Source organism: Muscardinus avellanarius, assembly GCF_963383645.1.
Source record: "Muscardinus avellanarius genome assembly, chromosome: 17".
In the NCBI taxonomy this organism is placed as follows: domain Eukaryota; kingdom Metazoa; phylum Chordata; class Mammalia; order Rodentia; family Gliridae; genus Muscardinus; species Muscardinus avellanarius.
In genome coordinates, this window is record NC_137803.1 from 11,642,648 (window position 1) to 11,665,134 (window position 22,487).

Here is a 22,487-nt window from a genome sequence, read left to right on the forward strand (position 1 = left end):
TGCCAATTTAAAACCACCATGTGAAGCAAAAAAAAATCTTTATATTTAATTGAAAATGTCCTAAACAGCAAGAAATAAAACAAATTTTCAGCTATAGCTTTGCAAGACTTGATTATTACAGCGCAGGCAGGAATGCCATCTCTACTTAGGATGCTGGTATGCATGAAGAGCCTTCATAGATTGTTATATATCTCATTGAAATAAATTAACTCATTTATCATATAACCCATCATTTGTTCAAATGTTAGATAAGAAATGAAAAAGGAAGACTAAGGGATTAAAAATCTTGGTCTTTTTTTTTTTTGATCAGCCAGTGGGTATTGGTTACTCTTCTGCATAAAATAACACAGTAATATGGTATACTTTGTATGTACACAGCGATACAATGATTAACAATGAATAGGTAGATATGGCCGCTAGAAATTTAAGAAGTTTTTAAGCTTATTAGATTTAAAGAAACCATTTTAGTTGCTACAGCATAAAAATACATACTGCATACATTTCTTCTACTGCCATATGAAGTCTTACAATTTGATACTTAAAAGAATTCTAACTGGATACTTGACCTGGGCACAGGAATGAGAAAAACATTACAGAATTCTGCCTTTTAGATGGAATTCAGAAACCTAAACAAAGTGATTTTAAATTGACAACTTAGCAAATGCACACTCTTCTACCAAAAGAACTCACCTGTTTTGTGTTTAACTCTGGGGCTTATTAATTGGGTTTAATCCATTACTATCTATTTCCTGGATCATTTCTGTTTGTGTTTGTATGTCAAAATGATTTTATAAAAAATTTGAACTTCATCATATGTCACTATTGTTAATATTAACTAATTAATTAATTCAGTGGGGCCGGGCGTGGTGGCGCACGCTTGTAATCCCCGCGCTTGGGAGGCGGAGACAGGAGGATGCGCAGGTTCCAAGTCAGCCGCAAGCGCTGGCTTAGGAGACCCTGTTCCCAAATAAATATGCAAAAATAGGTCTGGGAGTGTAGCCCGGAGGTAGAAGGGCTTCCAGGAACCCCAGTACCACCACCAAAAAAAAAAAAAAATTAATTCAGTTGTACTGGAGATTAAAACTCAGAGGCATTCTTCCTCAGAGCTACATCCCCAGTCCTACTTATTTATTTATTTATTTACTTATTTATTTACTTTGTGTTTTGTTTTGTTTTGACACAGAATCTCACTAAGTTGCTTAGAGTGTCACTAACTTCCTGAGGCTGCTCTCAGATCCTCAACCTCTCAAGTACTTCATCCATTATAGGAATAAATCACAATGCATGGCTTATTATTATTTTATGGTAACTGGCTTCAAATGATATATGGCTTATGACGATATTGTTAGAGCTGCTTATACAAACTGCATTATAATTTGCTAACTTTTCAAGCTCACTTTACTTTTCAATTTTATAATTTCTTCTTCCTGAATGTTTTTAATTTGTTGGTAAAATTTAAAAAAATCCACCAAAATATTTAAAACTCACATACCACCGAAAAAGAAATATCTCTATTCTATAAACAATTAACTAAGTGGCTTGTAGAGATAATGAATGGTAAGTAGCAGCCTATAAAAGTATCTTCTTAAGTTTTAAATAAATATTTATAGCCTTTTATCATTGTTGTCATTATGAATGAATTTTATAAAGTGAGATCTAGCCAAGAGTGGTGGCACACATACGTAATCTCACTACTTGGGAAGGCAAGACAGGAGAATCACAGGTCTGAGGCTAATCTCAGCCATTCTGGATTCAATACCTAGTACCATAAAATATAAATAAATGAACAAGTAAATAATAAGCAAAAAAAAAGAGTAGAAATCTAGAAAGAATAATATTTCAAGAAAATGGTTTTCTTTGTTTGGAACTAGAGATTGAACCCCGGGGTGTTCTGTCTCCTAGCCATACACAAAGTGCTACTTTACTCTCTTAAATTTCAAAACACGGCCTTGCTATGTTGTCGTGACTCACCTTAAACATGAAATCCTCTTGTCTCAGCCTCCCAAGTACTGGAATTATATAAATGTGACACCACATCAGGCTGAAATGCTGTTCTTTAATGATAGATATTTCAAATAATAAGAATCAGAAAATGTATTGTTATTACATTTAAACATGTTTATACCACATACCATTGGGAAAATTTGCATTCTATGTAGAAATTAACATTCGGTACCTGCAGTAATGAATAGTTTAATGTAGAGATAATTCTAGCTCTATAGTAACAGCATCTATTTAGTGGATTGAAAAGCTCTTTTGAAAACATGAAAACAAGCCAGGCGTGGTGGCGCACGCTTGTAATCCCTGCGCTTGGGAGTCTGAGACAGGAGGATTGTGCAGGTTCAAAGCCAGCCTCAGCTACTTAGTGAGGCTCTCAGCAACTTAGTGAGACCGAGACCCTGTTTCCAAATAAAATATAAAAATAGGTCTGGGAGTATAGCCCGGAGGTAGAAATATCCCCTGGGTTCCACCCTCAGTACCATGAAAACAAAAAAGAAAACATGAAAACATAGGTGACCTTAATTAACTGCTGAGTCACAACTTAGAACACTGGCAGACAATATGAAGATTAAAGCAAAAATGAAATCAACACCATCATGCAATAACAACATATTCCTTTCCCAGTGCCCAGAAGGTATGAGAATTCCGTGAGAACGTTTTCAATTTGACGACAATATGGTAAACAAGTTTGTTATGGCTTTGGAAAACACGTTTAAGGCAAAATATGTAAATAAACAAACAGCAGTGCCTGGAAGGCACTCAATACATGAACACAACTATATCTCAAACAGATATTTTGTAGTACTGAAGTCAGGTCATGTAAAATTTATTATAAAATAACTCAACTATTTATTTGATGGAAAAGGCATCCTTATTGAAACAGAAACAATCATCAGAAATCAAATAAAATTTTGGTTTGGTTACATATACACTTAGTTTGTTGAACTGATAGTAGGTTGAAATAGCTGTACAGGAAAATATAAGATAAATAATGAACAGCTCATATATTAGCAATTATTCAAGCATGTATGAATATTTACTTATTATATTGTAGAAATTTTAAAGAAAGTTTAAAACAAACCAATTATGACTGCTATGTTTGGAAAACATGTTAAAAAAAATTGGAAGTTTACCCATAATATTTATAGTACAATGTAATCCAGGCATGCCTGTCTAAAACAAGAATGTGAAGATAATGATATATAAGAAATCTAAGTGTCTTTATAAATTGTAGTCAATATTTAAAGTAAATAAAAACTTAGCATGTGTTTTTTCTTTCATCAAAACACGTGTGAATATATTCTCATCTAAGGGGTGATGAGGATATATTTAGATGGCCTAGCAAGAGGAAGCAGTTGGGACCAGGGACTGAATAACGGTACTTGCTATAGAGAAAAGCCTTCTCTCTTGTGACCTCATGCACACACTTGAAGCAATGGAGGGAGAAGGAAACATCTCCCTTTCCACTTGAGCAGCCAGCCAAATCAGTCTTCAAAAAGCAAGAGAGTGATAGCCACATTGCCCCCAGACCAACGTTTAGAAGGTGCTGAAGAAATGCCGCGCTGTGAGAGCAGTCACATGGCCTCAGTTAGTGCATGAGATGAGCAAGTCTAGTGGGATGGGGAGCACGCAGCATCCTGACGTCAAAGTTACGTGCAGGCGCTGTGCACACTGGGTAACTAAGGATATCCTCCACTTGTAAAAGCAGAGTTAAGTAGAAGGAAGTACTTGTGAGCAATCAAGTGGTGATGTTTCTGATAAAGCATGAATTCTTGAAACCCTGAGGTATTTGAAAGCTACTATGCTTTCTTTTTCTGAAGTGATTCATGCAGAGAGCCAAAAAAATTGGCATAGATAAGGTGGTAAAAAACAGGAAGAGTATGACAAAATCGACGTGTATATTAAGGGCAAAAGAGCATGTTTGAAAGAAATTAACATACTGCTTTCAAAAATGAACTAAGTTGTAAAACTTTTTGAATCGACAATATAGATACTAAGTTGTTATTTTTATATGATTTTATGTAAGAAAATAATGTAATAACAGAGGTACAGAGATTGAGATAGAAAGAGAACATTGTGCTTTTTAAAGAAACCTTTCCTTTAAGAATAGTAAAGGACAGCAGTAACATTTTTAGTCCAATGGGTCTTTTCCAACAAGAAGTTTCTTCTATCTTATCCTTATCCACAAGTCATTTCAAATGAAAAAAAAAAAAAAAAATAGGGGATGGGATGGGGCCAGGGACTAAGAAATGCCTCCCTTTATAGGGAACATAGAAACCAAAGAAACAACAGACATTGTTATCTTTGTCATCATAATTACCTAATCCCATTTAATGCCTACAAGAATATTCTCAAGTAGGCAATGTTAGACAAATTTGTAAATATGAAGAAACACAAGCCAAGAAGCAAATCCAGTTCTGTTTGATTAAATAATTCACATATTCATTTCATCACATTACATTTTGTCCAATAAAACAAAGCCTCAGAAACGTCAAAGTAATTTTGTTTTCACTGTTGGTTGAGATAAATTGGCAACGAGGAGCCATGACCACAAATAGTAATCCCAGGACTCAGAAGGTGAGATAGGAGGATCACTGGTTCAGGTTCAAAGCTAGCTTAAGCAATGTAACAAGACTTTATTTCTAAATTTAAAAAAAAAATATGTAAGAGCTTGTGATGTAACACAGAGGTTGAACGCTCCCTGGGTTACACACACACACACACACACACACACACACACACACACACACCTATTTTTCTTTTCTTAATTGCACTCTGATAAAATACAAATATTTCTGAAACAAGGAAGGTTTTCTTATTTTTTTCTCAAAAGAAATTTTCTGATTTTTCAAAATGTTTTAGTCTGAATTATAAGTAGCTTTGAAGTGTAAAAACAATCAATATTCTCTGAGTGTGAAATTACTTTTGAACAGACAACGATGGCATTTTTACCAGACCAACTGTAGAAAAAATATTACAAAAATTTAGCCTAGTATATAATTCTAGAACTGAATGTGCTGATAAACACCCATGTTATACTGGCTCTTGAGAGGCTGAGACAGGAGGATCACAGGTTGGAGACTGTCCTCAGCAACTTAATAAGCCCTCAGCAACTTAGTGAGGTCTTGTTTAAAAAACAAAACAAAACAAACAAACAAAAAACACAGGGAGTGGGTGTAGCTTGGAGGCAGAATGCCCCTGGGTGAAATCACCAGTATCACAAAAAAAGGAAGAAGGAATTAAATAAATTGTAATATTAATTATGTGCAGGAAACCTCAGAAAAACTTTTCAGCACTGAAGTAGGAGAAATACTTGACTAGAGACCTTTAAAAGTAAAATAAAGTTTTAGCCATTTATGCAAAAGTTTTAAGATATAATCTTAAAAATTACTTATAAAATGCTTCTCATTAATGTCTTCTGGATTCCTAAGGCATTTTTCTTTTTCTTTTTAATAGAATATTTACTATATTATCCAGAAGAGAAAAATATTATAATGTTATGTGTAATTAACTGTTTTAGCAAGGAGTCTTAACATGATTATCTCATTAGAGTTTACATGTCCACATGAGTCTTTTTTAATGTGCTTTTTTTCAGATGAGGAAATACAAAATTATGCGCTTAGTAATTTTCAAAATCACACATTGTTGTTATTTGAACCAGTTTTTTTTCGGCTGAAAATTCTTTTTATGTTGCATATTCCTGTCACTATTTTGCTAGTGATAATTTATTGGAATAACAGAATTTTTATTTTTAATATAGAATTTAAACTTTCTCAATAATTATTCTGTTTGTGCTAAACTTTAAACACCAAAAGTTCACTCTACCTTATCAAGATACCACTAAAATATAATGTATAATTTGATTAATAAAAACTGAGAAGCCAAGTGTGGAGGTGCAAACTTGTGATCACAGCATTTGGGGGGCTGAAATTGGAGGACAGCGGTTCACGGCCAGCCTCAGCTACTTAGTGAGGCTCTTTGCAACTCAGTAAGACCCTTTTACAAAATAAAAAATAAAAAATAGTAGTGAGGGTGTAATTTGGAGGTAAAATGACCCTGAGTTCCATCCCCAGTACCAAAGGGAAAAAAAATAAGATAGATTCATGCAGTGAGAGTTAATATATTTATAGGCTTTATTTTATATTACTCTTCTGGAAGTGTTGAAAATAAATCAGGGGCTAAAAAGTGAAAGGTTAGGGGAGGAAGAGAGAGCCCTAAGGCAGAACTTCTTTATTGAGGTAAAACTTTAAAATTTGTGGGGAGGGGGTGTCTCCAGGACAAAGCTTCCTACAGCCACTTACAAGCTGAGGGTTAAAATGAGTTCATTAAACAAGCGATTCAATTTTTCTCTCACAGGTAATTCTTTCTTTCTTTTTTTTTTTTTTTCAGTATTAGGGATTGGAACTCTGGGGTATTTGCCTCTGAGCTATACTCCCAGCCCTATTTTTTTTTTTTTTAGTGTTTTTTATATTTGAAACAGTGTCTCACTGAGTTGTGAAGGGCTAGGGTCTTCCTAAGTAGCTAAGGCTGTCCACAAACCATGATCCTCCAGTTTCAGCCTCCCAAAGGCTGGGGTTACATGCTTGAGCCACCATGCCCAGCCAGGTATTTCTTATGTTAAAGAAAGAACCAGGAGGTCCTTGGAGTAGGAGAGGGGTTACCCAGAGGTCCCTTTTATTTGCGCCAAGTAAGATATCGGGGAGTTCCAATAAGCAAAATATGGGGTCTCTTCTAAAATCAGAAAGCCTTCAGAGTGGAGTTGCTTTTGCTCTGACCAGCCATCTAACAAGAAGAAATATTGGCTATGATTCAAGATCCTCAGAATGTATTGTTTCTGTGCCTGTCTATAAGCAATGTGGTCCCCATAAACAACTTAGAAAGGAAAAAGAAAGGAAATTTTTCTCCATTGTCTTAACTTGATGTCATAGGTTCACAATAGCAAAGTACGTAAAAATAGAGAGCATATTCAGCTCAACAATGTGTCTAATTCAAAGCCCAAATATCTCATTTTTACAACTGAGTCAGAGTTTTCTTTTTATTTTATTTATTTATTATTTTTGCAGTACAAAGGATGAAACCCTGGGGCACTGTACCTCTGAGCTACACCTGCAGCCCTAATTTCTTAGTCCTTTTTTTATCTTTTGAAATGGTCTCACTGAGTTGTAAAGAGCCTGGCTAAGTAGCTGAGACTGTCCTGGAACCGCAATCCTCTGGTCTCTGCCACCTGAATGTTGAGATAACAAGTGTGCACCCAGCCTGGCCTGAGCCAGAGTTTAAATTAAAAATATTTATGTATTATTTAAAATTATGAAAAATATGATGGATCCATTTCCAGTTTTCTAAGGAGACTCCACACTGATCTCCATAGTGACTGAACTATTTTGCACTCCCAAAAACCACGTAAAAGAGTTCCGATTTTAGAAAACCAGGAATAAATCCACCATATGATCCAGCTATACCACTCCTGGGTATCTTTCCTAAAGGGTTGAAACCAGAGAACTACAGTAACATATGCATACCCATGTTCATGGAAGCACAATTCATAATAGCCAAAATATGGAATCAACCTAGGTCTCCATCAACAGATGAAGAAATTGCAAAATTATGGGAAATACACACAATGGAATTCTACTCAGCAATAAAGAAGAACAAAATGATGTCGTTTGCAAGAAGATGGGAAGACCTGGAGAACATTATGTTAAGTGAGATCAGCCAAGCGCAGAAAGAGAAGGGACATATGTTTTCTCTAATATGCCCAAGCTAGGGACTATTACAGATACCAGACTTCAGATAATGGAGGGGAAACCTCAGCAAAGCTAGAAAAGAAGGGTAGGGGAAGAAAATTGCTGAGGTTGCGTAATGGAGGAGCTACATTTGAATATGTGTGTAACTGTGAATGTAACATGGTCAACCTGAACACTCATTGTTGAAACGGGGGAAGGAGAAATTGGGGGAGCGAACCAAGTACTGTGTGAATGCATGACATTGTCAATATGATGATGCACATTGTTATGTGAAACTAGTATACCAATAAAAATTAAAAATTAAATTAAAACTTAAAAAAATATAGATTAAAATTTATTTACTTTTTTTTTTTTGTGTACTGGGGGTGGAATCCAGGGGCTCTTCTACCTCTGGGCTATACCCTCAGACCTATTTTATACTTTATTTGGAAACAGGGTCTCACTAAGTTGCTGAGAACCTCACTAAGTAGCTGAGGCTGGCTTCAAATCTGTGCAATTCTCATGTCTCAGCCTCCCAAGTGCGAGGATTACAAGTGTGCACCAACACGCCCGACTAGATTAAAATTTGAAATGTAGTTATTGAAATAATATCCAATCGGAAAATATAAATTAGTCATTTAATTCAAATTTTCACTTCAGAGCATCTGTTGCTTTTGTTTCACATATATTAGCAAATTAAATTTAGAGCTCTACTTTGTGAAATATTTTATAAACTACCCCAAAAGTTTCAGCTGTAGCAAATAAAATCTACACAGTGTCCTGGCTTAAACATTACTTTACGGTTTTTTCCCTATATAGATTTTCAGAATTATATTATTTTTTGCTTTAACTATTATTTTAAAAAAATGTCACTGGACATAATGACCCATCTTTGTAATCCAGTACTTGAAAAGCTGAGATAGAGGATTGAAGGTTCAAAGACAACCTCAGCAACTAATGAGACTCTCATCAACCTAGTGAGACCCTGTTTCAAAACAATTTTTAAAAGGGTTGGGGGCGTAGCTAGGAATTAAAATACACCTGAGATCAGTCCCTAGCAATACTCACATGCACACACACACACCCACACACCCACACACACACACACACAGGTATTCTTTGAGCATCCACTTATAAATTAAACAAATCTTCATGACTGAAAGTGAGCTGAATATCAAAACCCTGAAATTGCGAATTTTGCTCTTAACTTTTGCTTTTTGGGGTCTTCTGTTTCCCCCTTTTTTGGAATTGGGTATTGAATCTAGGGTGGTACACTTGAAATTTGCCACTGAGCTACATCCCAGCTCCTGCAAATCTAATTTTTAAGTATTATGTGAGTTGTAACTTGTAGATGTTGACATTGTCTCAATATTCAACATGTATAGATTTGGATCCATTACATATTTAAGCCGTGTTTTAAATATTTGAAAATATTTGGAATTTACCTTTCAATTGACAATAATTTTTAAATTTTGAATTAGTGTCTGATGCTCATAGAATTGTAAACAAATAGAACAGGTCTCCAAAGTAAATCTATATTAACACTACTCGATGTGGTCATTAAGATAGAAAAAAAAATACTAAACCACATGTCCAATCGGGTTCCTTTAGGAGAAAAACCTTACTGAGGTGACTTGAAATGTGTCCATGGGGTTTAGTTAGCCTCCAATTGGCTGTAAAGTTCTTCTATTAAAATGCAGGACAAGCCGGGCTTGGTGGCGCACGCTTGTAATCCTTGTGCTTGGGAGGCAGAGACAGGAGGATTGCACAGGTTCGAAGCCAGCTGTGCTGGCTTAAGAGACCCTGTTTCCAAATAAAAAGTATAAAATTGGTCTGGGAGTGTAGCCCGGAGGTAGAAGGTTTTCCAGGAACCCCAGTACCACCAAAACATTTAAAAAAATAAAATATAAAAAATAATGCATGACAAATATCCCTCTCCATTCCCCGAACCCTTCATTATTTAAGTCCTAATTTCAGTTGGCTCCTTCATTAGAACATATATCCCAAAATCTAGCTTTAATTTTTTTTTTTTTGGTGGTACTGGGGTTCCTGGAAACCCTTCTACCTCCAGGCTACACTCCCAGACCTATTTTTATATTCTATTAGGAAACAGGGTCTCTTAAGCCAGCAAGGCTGGCTTTGAACCTTTGTGATCTTCCTGTCTTCACCTCCCAAAGCACGGGGATTACCAGCGTGAGCCACCACACCCGGCTTAGCTTTTACTTTTAATGTACTATACAATCATTGCGGACAGGTGATAATCCGGAAAGACAACACACTCCAAGGCCTATCTTGGGGAACCTCAGGGGTCTTGCCCTTTCCTAGCAGTGAACTGTGGAACAAAGCACACATTCTAGAAGCAATCTATCATGGAATGCGATGGAATTGTTGACCCTGATTAGCCTTGCAGTTTACACCTGCCACAAAATCCATACGGTAAATTCAAGAGGCCAGAAAGAGTTATGAACAGAGAGATGTCTTAAGAATAGGAAATCGGAATCCGTATTCTCTTTGATTCATAAAGTGCAAGCTATTTTCTAGGATCCTTTTTTTCCCACTTTCTCCACCACTGCTTCCCCTCATCATCATGTGACCTTAAAAGAAATACCTGCTGTGCTTAAATACCACCTACGTAATTAATATTCGAGGTTGAATAACTTTTAACTAAATATTTAATGACTACATTTGAAATCATAGTTCACACATTCTTGGGAACATACTTATCTCTAGATACAAAAAGTCTAATTTAAGTAACTTCTTTGGAAATAAAAAAAGCTAAAGAAATTTTCAAATTTTGTTCGATTCCAAGACAGGTTATAAGTGGTGTGTTTAACTTATGATATAACCTGAATAGCCTTAATAATTCAATTTTACCCATTTGTGTCAAATCTAATATATGGGGTCTTTCTCTTGACCTTTACCTCAGGTCCTAATTATATTATGTGGATCCGATGAAGGCTATGTTAAGAAACACATGGTTCTTGGCAATAATGACTCCTCTGACCTTGTAAACATATACACAAGAATGGGTCATAGGGAAGATTTTCTGTTTGGAAGCAACTTCCAAAATCAGTCATATTTTATAAGGGAGCTTTCAAAACTGTATTATGAGAAAAACCACTGAGAGTCAATAACAGCTTAGCTGCTTTAAAAGAGGAAATATCGTCTATGCATAATTGCAAAAGTGTGTATTTAAGTGTTTTGGAGTATGTTTATGAACACATGTAAATGAGTTTGCAGCATGTACAGGATCATACATGTGGCCTGAGTTTGTATATATGTGAGCGGTATATATATGTGAGCAAGAACGTCCTATTTTACAAGCAAACATCAGTGTGTGAGTGCACACGTGTGTGTATCATATGGAAGAGGATTAAGTACGTTGTTCCTAGTCTGAAGTTAGCAAGCCAACAAAAGGGATACAAGTGCAACTCACAGCGATTCCACACCATATGGCGGAATTATGGGAAAATCTGGTGGAGGAATATGTTGAACTTGATTGTTCAGATAGCATTCATCTAAGGCATTTAATTTCAGTATGATCATTTTGCATTAAAAGTAAATCAAAGGCGAGCTCTCAATAACCATATGGAAGGAAAATGACGGATTGGATTGCATTAAACGGAACCTGTGAATTGAGTAAAAAGAGAAGACATTGAGTGGAAGAATATACTTTTTAGTCACCAACAGAGGCTAAGTTTATAATACACTTAAAAATCATATTATTCAAGAAATTGGATGCTTTCCCTAATATGCGAAAGCTAGCTAGGGAGAAATGGGTAACAGGCGGAACTCTAGACGAAGATCCTATAGAGGAGGAAATAAGGCGACCTAACTGAGGGGATGGGAGGGGGGAAAGAGGGAAACTCTCTAAAGCACAGGATGTACTTAAACACATCAAAGTCAATCACTAAGCCAAGCATAGGAAGGAGGGAGGGGAAGGGAAAGGGGTGGGGATCGGGCAAGGGCTAATTGGGTGGTGTGTGCATGTGTGTCTACACAAGTCTTGTATCCCATTAAGATGTATGACTACAATGCAACAATTAAAAATAAATAAATAAATAAATAAATAAATAAATAAGGAAAATCAGGCACTTTTTAAACAAAATAGAGAAAAATTTTACCTGCTATTTTTCTAAGGGAAACCTCCCCAAACCAATCTGAAACATTTCTCAGCTTTTTCAGAAGATTACTATATAAAACCATGATGCGATGTCACTACAAGCAAAAAGACTGGTTGAAATAACCCAACTGACAACTGGATTTGTACAAAGCATCAACGTCCCTCATCAGGGGTCTTGTCTGGCTCTCAGCTCTCACAGGAAAGCGATTGGGGACCAAAGACAATGTGGGGGACTTTTCTACAGGGACCTGTCACTCCCACTCCTCCCAGACCACACTTCTGCTACCATATACCCTGTCCAAAGGGCCTGGCACCTGTTTCCAGAACACGCTCAAAACTTTCTCCTGGGACTTTCATCCAGAGGGAGATGATGGTGTGTGTGTGTGTAACGTTAGAGCCATGAAATTGGTGCCACTGAGGAACTTGACGTTAGAGCTTCAGTGTGTGAATTTCTTCCCCTATGACGATCTCTGGACTTGGAAGTGCTCCCATTTTTTTTCTCACTCATTAAACACTATCAATTTTGCACTTTAAGACTTCTGTAGCTCTTAACTTCCATTAACACCTAAAATATCCCTTTGCTTTTCATTCTTATGACTCTTCATTGTTTCTGCCTAAAACAATCTAGTGGCTTAGCATTGTTCATGAGATAAAGAAAAATATTCTAGATTTTGAAAGCCTGCATATCCTCTGCTGAAAAACATTACCAGCCTCTTTTATTACCACTCCCGGCTTCACTCTCTGCCTAAAAAAACCTTCCAAAATTTCTCCCTCCTATCATTCCCTTTTCAACTTGAGACATTGATTCAAATTGTTCCCCTTCCCCCTACCTCCTTGAACTGTCTGCTTTCAAAGTGCATCTTTCCTGGTTAATCCTTGGAAATATACATAGAACAATTCAGATCTATTTAGCTAAAAGAAGCCTTAGGCCGGGTGTGGTGGCGCACCCTTGTAATCCCTGCGCTTGGGAGGCGGAGACAGGAGGATCCAGCAGGTTCATAGCCAGCTGCGCTGGCTTAAGAGACCCTGTTTCCAAATAAAAATATAAAAACAAAATATGTCTGGGAGTGTAGCCCAGAGGTAGAAGGGCATCCAAGAACCCCAGTACCACACACACAAAAAAAGCCTTAGCTGTTCTCTTCCCTCTATTTCAGCCCTCCTATTATAAACTAATAGCATCCTGAATTACTATCTTAGCTTTAATAATAACCCTAATAATAATTTCATTATTTTTTGTTAACATCTGATCCCTGAAGCAACATTAAGGTTGTCTATGAATTCTTAGAATAAAATCATTTTATATAAGTGCTGTAAGAATAATTGTTTAAACCAAGTTGGTTGTATAGCATGCCTGTAATCCCAGCACTTGAGAAGCTGAAAGAGAAGGATTATAAACTAAAGGCTAGCCTCATTGAGTGAGTCCTCCAAAGTCTTTGTGAGATAGTGTTTCAAATACAAAAAAAGTGGGTAAGGGTATAGCTAAGAGGTAGAATGCCCCCAGGTTCAATGCCCATTGCAAAAATTAATAATTATTTAATAAATTACTATAAAACTTTGGAAATATGATAGAAGGCTGAACCCAGAAGCATTCTTCCTCTGAGTTCTGCACTAGCACTTTATATTTATATACTTTCAAATAGTTAACTCCCAAAACAGCAACTCCCTATATTGCTCACCCTATAATCTTCCTGTCTCAGCTTCCCAAGTACTGGAATTATAGGTATGTGCCATCATATTCAGCTTAAATAATGTGTAAATAATACTTGCAGCTATCAATCATTTGTCCATGAGTTATTTAAAATAATTTCATTCTATATAATATATTAATTTTTAAATACCCTGAAATTTAAATTACATGAACGATTATAGTGTAAACCACATAAATTTAGACAAAAACCATACACCTAATTATAATTAATATCATCATGTAAACAAAACAAAATATACATAGGCATAAATTCACAAACCATCAATTTTCATACTATAATAACAGTGGTACAGTTTAAATATATATTATATTGTAATATGTAATTTCATGTCACATAAATAGGAATCATTTTTCAACAATCTAATAAATACAAGACTTTTTTTTCTTTCTCTCACAAACTCACAAAATTTACACAGCACACAGTATTTTCCCTACTTCACTGGTGAGGAAATGAGGATTTCCTTATGAGAATTGCAGTTTCATAATGTGCCTTTCTGACTCCAAAGTTTGGACTCCCCCAGTGTCACTTTTTTATTTTGCTAGAATTGTGCTTTTCCATTCTATAGATTTTTTTTCTCAGAGCTTAACTTTTCAAAACACATACATTGCTTAATCAAATCCAATGAATAAGTTAGCAACATGCACACACACACACACACACACACACACACACATATATATATATGCATATATAAATATCATGAATAGTGCAGTAATGTAGGAAAAATAAAGAAGATAAACACTAACCAAACAATGAACCAACCAAAGAGAATCATTGTAAACAGATCCTTTCTTTCAACAATGAGCATTTCTAATAAATCACTCTGCATTGATTGCACGAACATAGATGCAAAACCCAGAAGGCATTAATAATGTAATGTAATGTAATGTAATGTACAGGAAAACATACCGATAAGATTACAAAAGACTGTAATCTGCTAAGAATTAAAGCTCATTATGTTAGTGTGCAAGTACAAATTTCCTTCCTTGACACACACCAGTAATTAGTGAGGATCAAGTGTATGGTATGGTAAGAAATTGTTCACTGAACACGGTGGCTCATTTTATGTTAGAATTGCAGTATGCAATCTATTTCAGTCGTCGTCTCTTTATCTATGGAGGAAGGATACACATGCACATCATAAAATGCCAGATTGTTCCTTACATTTTCTTAGGAACATAGCCATATTGAAGAGACAATTAACCACATGATGTTAATTACTGAAGCAATTATCATTGCTAAAATAAAATGAGCGTTGTCATATATATGTATGTAAAAATTTTAAATTGCATATAATGTGCAATATATATTCTAACTATATATGATATATTCTAATTATAAATAAACTCTTAAAAAACACATGCACGTATATGAATGAATAATGTCAATGATATGGCATGGGTTAATTCAAACTATAAACATTAAAACTAAAGAAACTTTAACATTTCAATAAAAAGACTTTCATATAATTGTATTTTTACATGGCTCTGTGGTAAATATATATATCAAATATCTCAAATTTTATATATATATATATATATATATATTTGGATAATAACTCTTAAACACATCACTTCACACAAAGTAAATGCAAGGAGATAAATTAGATGTATAAAAAATGAGGAACTGCATAATGATTACTTTTATAAGTAGAACCCAAAAGAAAAAGAAGTAACCAAAGAATTTTTTATAAATAACCTGCTTTAGAAAGGAATGTGTTTTCAGTTGATGCCACTGATTTTTGCCTGCAATCTCAGCAACGCTATCTATGATGTGTTTTGCAGAGGTAGTGAGGGAGGGGTTCCCTGCTTTTCTCTATGATTAAGGATATAATCATAGTTAACTTGGAATATTCAATATCTTAGAGTGTATGTCTTCCCAAATTTTCTGATATTTTTCCAATACTATGGTGAAAGTTCTGATTATAATAATCTGATAATGGTGCATACATTATTTTACATGTCAACATATAGACTTTATTGCAAAGTTTTAAAAAGAAATATCTATGTTTTCAAAAAATCAATGAAAGTTTTTATTTTCAAGAGGTGTACATCATTAGATATATGTATCACTAATACAATATAGTATATTTCATTACAATCATCATTCCCACCCTAATATAAATTGGTATAGAGAAACTGCCTTCAAGTTTTATACCAATAAGCTTAATGTTGGTTTTACTTAAGAATCATCTAGAACACCTTTAAAATTCTAATTCCCAGGCCACACATCAGATTAATGACAACATAATTCTGGAGATGTGTCTCCATAGCAGAGCACCACCATGATCCATATTCGCTGGGATCACAAATACTTAACATTAATTTTTTGCTCATCACATGAAAATAAAGCCGTGCTTTCTTGATCCTAAGTTTAAAAAGCATGTCACCGAAGCTCTGCCATAAAATGGCGACATTCTCTCCAATAGAAATGGAAAACCTCGGTTCTATGCCACTTTACCATCACTGGCCATGAACATGGTTAAAGGTAGCACCCGTGGCAAAAACTGTGACCCAAAGTACATGACAACCCCAACTTAGAGGAAAGAAGAAGTATATGCTCATATTTCTGAAGTTTCATCCCATCATCCCATGTTTGGCTGTGTCATGTCTGTGGAGTTCAGGGAATGCCTGTGAGGAGAGAGAGAGAGAGAGAGAGAGAGAGAGAGAGAGAGAGAGAGAGAGAGAGAGAGAGAGAGAGAGAGAGAGAGTGAGTGAGTGTGGGGGGAAGAGGCGGTGACCTGTGTCCACCCCAGGGACCTGTCTCCTTTAGACTTGCCCTAGCTGCCTAACTGTAACTCAATAAATCCATCTACTCATCAGAGATTAGAACCCTCATGATTTAATTATTTCACCTCTGACCATTTTCTCTTTGCCAATGGAGGAGCTTTTCCAGAGGAGATTCTATATCCAAACCATAACATAATGTAACAAATTTTTATACATTAAACAAGTTCACTTAATACAGTATATATTGACACATAATTATTTAAGATATTTTATTAGATCTACATAACTTAAAGCTATTAATTTCACTACAGTCCTTTGGAAACAGGAGCAGGCTGAAGCATTTTCTACCTAATATGGGCACATGTTGCAAAGGCTTTTAACCAGCTGGGAAAGGAGAGCTCATTCACACAAACTCAACTTCCCAAATTTTGACAGAATGCTAGCTGTTTTCAATTAGCCCTAAGCTCCAAACACTCATTTTAACTATTTCCTATTGTACGGAGGACAATTAACCTTGATCATATAAACAAGTAGATAAAGGACAATAGAATACAGACAGCTTTAGACAAGATATGTATACCTTGAATTTTCTAAATACTTCCTTCAGCTTTTTGACATCAAAGAGACATCTAGGTGGAAATCTAGGTGGAAAAGTGGTATTTACTTTAAGAGATTGTCTTTGTTCTCTTATTTACCATTGGATGAAAAAAAAACGTTGTCATTTTTGCCACATCTCATTTGTAACATATACCTAGAGGTATGAATGTATCAATTTTCTTTTCATGCATTTAAATGACTAACTCAAAAACAATATTCTTGGAATAACTAAGTAAGTTATGTTATATGGAAATAAATATGCCCCCTAAAAATCATAAGCTGTATACTCCTGTAAGAAGGCTATTGGGACTGCATGGTTTTACAACACTTAAAATGCTCAGTATTCTATTATATTTACACTGTGTTCTGTCACAGATAGTCTAAAAGATGAAATCTGGGTAGAAGTTTTTGTAGTTCATTTTTCCAGTGGGATTGATCTACTATATCAATTGAATTGTCTATCATCCCATACTCTTTTAGAGATGGCCCAGACATACATAAACATACTTATTCCAAATATACATATATACTTGGTATATGCACGCACATTAATGTAGGCACATAAAACACATTTTTATCTAAGATGAAGGTATAGCGTTTTATAGGTATTTTCATATGTAATTTTAAATCCCATACTTATTTATGCAAATGAAGTTTAAAGTATGTTTTCCCTCCTATTATTGACTACTTAAAAGTGAATATGAGTAGTTTAAAGTCTAATAAAGAATGCATAAAAGAGTTTATTCTTTAAAAGTATCACAATAAAGAAGACTGATAGAGATCATTTGTGAGAATGTATGTGAGTGTGTGTGGTCACATGTGTGTGTATTTGTGTTTGTGTTGAGAAAAATAGAACATTATCCTTAGCTATAGATAGAAAATAATAACAATTTCACAAAAATGTTGGGAGGTTTTATTTACCATTGATATAGTATACTTTCCAAATAGTAAATTTGAAGATCCTTGTCTATACCTTTTCTCTCCACCTTTCTTGAAACCCTATGTTAAAAATTTCCTATCCTTTAAAATGTTATTGATAAAACTCAAACATTTATCACTTACTGTTTCTGTATGTATGTTAAGAAAATTTTACACAGTGTATTTAAATATGCAAATATATTCTCATGTTTATTTTTCTTTTCTGATATGGCTTTGTCCAATTTCCTTAATATTGTTAACTCTTGATATGCAACCGAATGAAAAAACATAAAATACAACTAATGTATCAAAATATGATAAGTGGTAGATATCAAGGAAAAGTGAAAAACAAACTATTCATACTTAATAAATTACTATAATTGGTTCAAAAACAAGTTGGTCAAGAACAACACATAATGAGATTAAACGGGAGGGAGAAGAAAGTATTTTTAGGAAAATTTCTACTATTAGTCTCTTTTGTGTTATTATCTTTTAGGAAAGCAACTGCTGTCTTGTGAATTATTATCTCCATTTATTTCTTTAAGTCACAGACTTGGAAGAGTGTCTTAATTTGTTTTACAGAAGTTGGAATTAAAATGGATAATTTTTATCTTTCATTCAGAAATAAAGAATAGAAATTTTATAATTTATTCTATTTACTACTTATAGAATAACAGTGACATGTGCCAATATGTAAAATTACAGAGGTTTGGAAATAAAAATGCATCAAGAAATCCACATCCAAATTTCTGTAAAGACTGAAATAGTAATGATAATAATTAAAGATCTCTTTGCCTTAAAGGGTTTCGTTTGTCATATAAGTTTCATCATTAGATATTTGTAAATAATTATATTAATCATGAAATGAAGAAAATTTTGAAAACATTAAGGATAATCATAAAGGTTTTAAAACACTGTATCTCCATCCACAGATGTTCTATCCCTGCTCGTTTTAGCTGCAGTCACAGTAGATGAAATTTTTATGACAAATATTCAGTCCTTTTTACTCCTCGCCAGCAACTGCTATTTTTCCTCTGAGATAAAAACACTTTCAAGAATTAATTATTCATAGGTTAATTTATTTCAGACTCAAGTGAGATGTGCTTTCTCGTATATGTTCATTTAAAATCTAAACTTCCGCTAGGCATGGTGGCACACACTTGTAATTCCAGCATGTTGGTAGGCTGAGATAGGGGGATCATGGTTCACAGACAGCCTCAGCTACTAATTAGTGAGACCCTTTGCAACTCAGTGAGACCCTCTTTCAAAATAAAGAATAAAAAATAAGGCTGGTGGTACAGCTTTGACGTAGAATGCCCTTGGATTCAATCCCCAGTATTAAATAAATAAATAAATAAATAAATAAATAAATAAATAAATAAATAAATAAAGTGTATTCATTTCGAGTCACCCCTCCATTCCAGGCTGGTATGGAGCTGTATTTCTATTTTCTGTATTTCTATCTTTCTAATAAACTTCTTTAAATCTTAAAAAAATAATAAATTCTAAACTTCCTATTTTAGAGTGATATCATCTTAAACATATTTCATCGATTTTTAATTATAGAATTTAATTGAACTTTACCTAAAACATTTCTAATTTATGTACTTAGAAAAAGAAAGAAACAGCAGGACTTGGTGGCACATGCTTAAACTCCCTGCCCTTGGGAAGCAGAGACAGGAGGATCACTCAGGTTCAAAGCCAGCCTCCCTGGCTTTAGAGACCCTGTATCCAAATAAAAATATAAAATAGGTCTGGGAGTGTAGCCCAGAGGTAGAAGGGTTTAGATAATGGTTATATTTTCCTTAAAAGAATAAAATTATCTTATTTTTATCATTTGAATTACTTAATTTATAAAATAATATTTCCATTTATAACAATATATAGTGCTGATCAGAATATATTGGTGTTGGTAAAAATGGAAATAATGGTAAAAATTAAAATCTTGGGTCATGCAGCGATAGGGCAGGCTGAGGATAAATTAATGGAGAAATGAGAGAGCTTCAACTGTCTTGCTGCCATGGAATACACTGACACTGATTAAACACCTATCCATTAGTAATTAATGCCAAATAGTATCAAGTAGGAGAATATCTGTTACATGCTTAAAGGACTAATTGCATTGCATTAACAAGTAATTGCACTATATGAAGCTAGATGCACTATCACACATAATTGCAGTTAGTCAAAAGCCATTGTAGAAGTGCGATTTTCTGTTTCTTCGTGTAGCACAGAATACATATAGTTACTGCGTTTTTATTTCTTGAAAATCACGGTATATATTTGGGTAGTTCTGATGCATCCAAATATACCCCGCTTCACATTCCAAAGCAATCATTACAAAGTAGGCTCTTTTCTCTCTCACTTCCCATTGGGATAAGAAAACCTCATTTCTTGACTGAAATTTGTTTCTACTACAAATGGCACGGTAATTCAGCTCATATAGACCCTTGAAACGCAGTTGAACTATAAAGACATCCATTTTGACATTGGGAGCTCTTTTTCTTAAAAGCTCCACAGGTCTGCTTAAACTCTAACCAAACATTTTTCTTCAAATCTAATAGAATCTGGTCGTACACTTGGAAACACAAATCAGCTCACTCACACAGATAGGTCATGGTAGACCGACTCGTTGATTACAGATCAGAAATCTCCCTGCCCTTCACCATGAAACTGTGGTTTTTAGCCACCCCTAGTAAAAGTGTACACTTTTCTGCCTTGTGACTTTTCTCATCGACAATGAGATGTTAACAGAAATAATATAATGTATTGAGTTTCAAAATAAGTTTTACAGTCAAGATTTGCCTTTTGTGTGTCCTATCAAGGCCATATGTGGTAGAAGGAAGATGTCTGCAAGTCCTCTGTCACCTCTGCTCCTGACAAAGATGTCCATGCCCTCCCTCCTGAATCTTGGCTGGTTTGTAGAAACTGAATGGTGCTTGAGAGACGGTTACAGAAACCTGAAAAATACCTTGAGAAGTTTTTCAGCGAGAGCTGCAAAGCTTCAGGAAGACTACTGATAAAATATTTAAGGACCATGAGAAAGAAGAGTGTTATGCAATCCGGAAAATGGAGGAGCTAATGATTGCTGAGGTTTGGCGAAGGGCATTTTCAAGCCAGAAGTTTTAAGTTCCTAAGGCCTTCTTGCTTTCTACTGTGAATTACAGGGGAGATATGAGCTCAGTGTGGCTCTGTTCTACTTTTGAGCAGACCTTAGGGACCATATAAGGGCCCCAGGACTCAGTGAGTTTCCTAAAAAAATTTATCATATAACATATTGCCTTAGTATCTCTTGGCAAAAGACTCAATGTCATAAATGAATGCAGGTACAAAAAGAAACACAGGGCTTGGCCAGAAAGCTAGGGCTACAAGATCACGAATGTGTCTGTAAGATACTACGAAAAGATCCCCCAAAGATAGAAAACCGTCTAGTAAGTCTTTAAAAATATAAAGTAAATGCCTCTCAGATTCTGCCTACTAAACATAAAGGTCTTTGAGATTCTCAAAAAGATGAATTTTTTTTAGCATTTTAACAGTAGATGACTTTATGAAAAAATATTATGATCCCAAAGCACTGTATCTTACAAAACCACGTGAGATAAATCACTGTCTTAAAAATCAGTGTTTAGAGCTGGGCATGGTGGTGCATACTTGTAATCCGAATATTTGTATTCCCAAATACTTAATGATATTTAATGAGAACCTCAGCAATGTAGCGAGATTTTATTTCAAAATAATAAAATAAAATAGGGCTGGGAGTATTACTCAGAGGTAGAGTACTCCTGGATTCAATCCTCAGTATCAAACTTTTTTTTTTTAAGTTTTGGTTCTTAGATGATTTAGAGCTCTGTCACAAAAGCATTATCACATCTTTCTACAATGTCTATGATCAATTCATGTAAATGAAGATCATACGGCCTCTCAAACTTGAATGCTTGGATGAGAACTTTAAGGTAAATAAAGCTCTCTGTAGGTGTGTAGGTATGTATGTGTATACTTGAAAATATATTGGCTTTGAGATAATATCACATCAATTATTGGATCTAGATAATATCACAGTAGATATTAGATCTAGATGTTAAAACTAGATTAGGTGTTAGATATTAATTCTTTGTGATAATATCAAATTAGATGAAAGAGGTCCTGATAGTTTATAATGAAGAGTTATCTCTATCCTCTGTAGTACACACACACACACACACACACACACACACACACACACACACACTGGTGATATAACCAAAGGGCATTTTAAACTCTGAGCTAAGCACTCAGCATAATTTTATTTTTGAAACACAGTCTTAAGTTATAAGGGTCTCATTAAGTTGTTGAAGCTAGCCTCAAACCTGTGATCCTTCTGTCTTAGTCTCTCAAGTACTGTATTTACAAGCATGTGCCCCCATGAGCATCCTCTCCTTTATTTTTCTATGAGTATTAGTTACACAAACTGAAAACACAACTCACCTACTACAAACATGGACTATTTCTTAAGGTGAAAGGAAGTAAGACAGATATAAGAGCCATCAGGAGTAATTCCCTGGGCAAAGGACTGAGTTCTAATAAAGAAAATCCAACATTTTCTGAAGTAGGTTTTGAATTACTGTGGACCCTAAGAGAGTCAGAATATACCTCATTTAGATAATTAAATCTTGTATTTGAGTTGATTATTTAAGGGAATGAGTCTTTT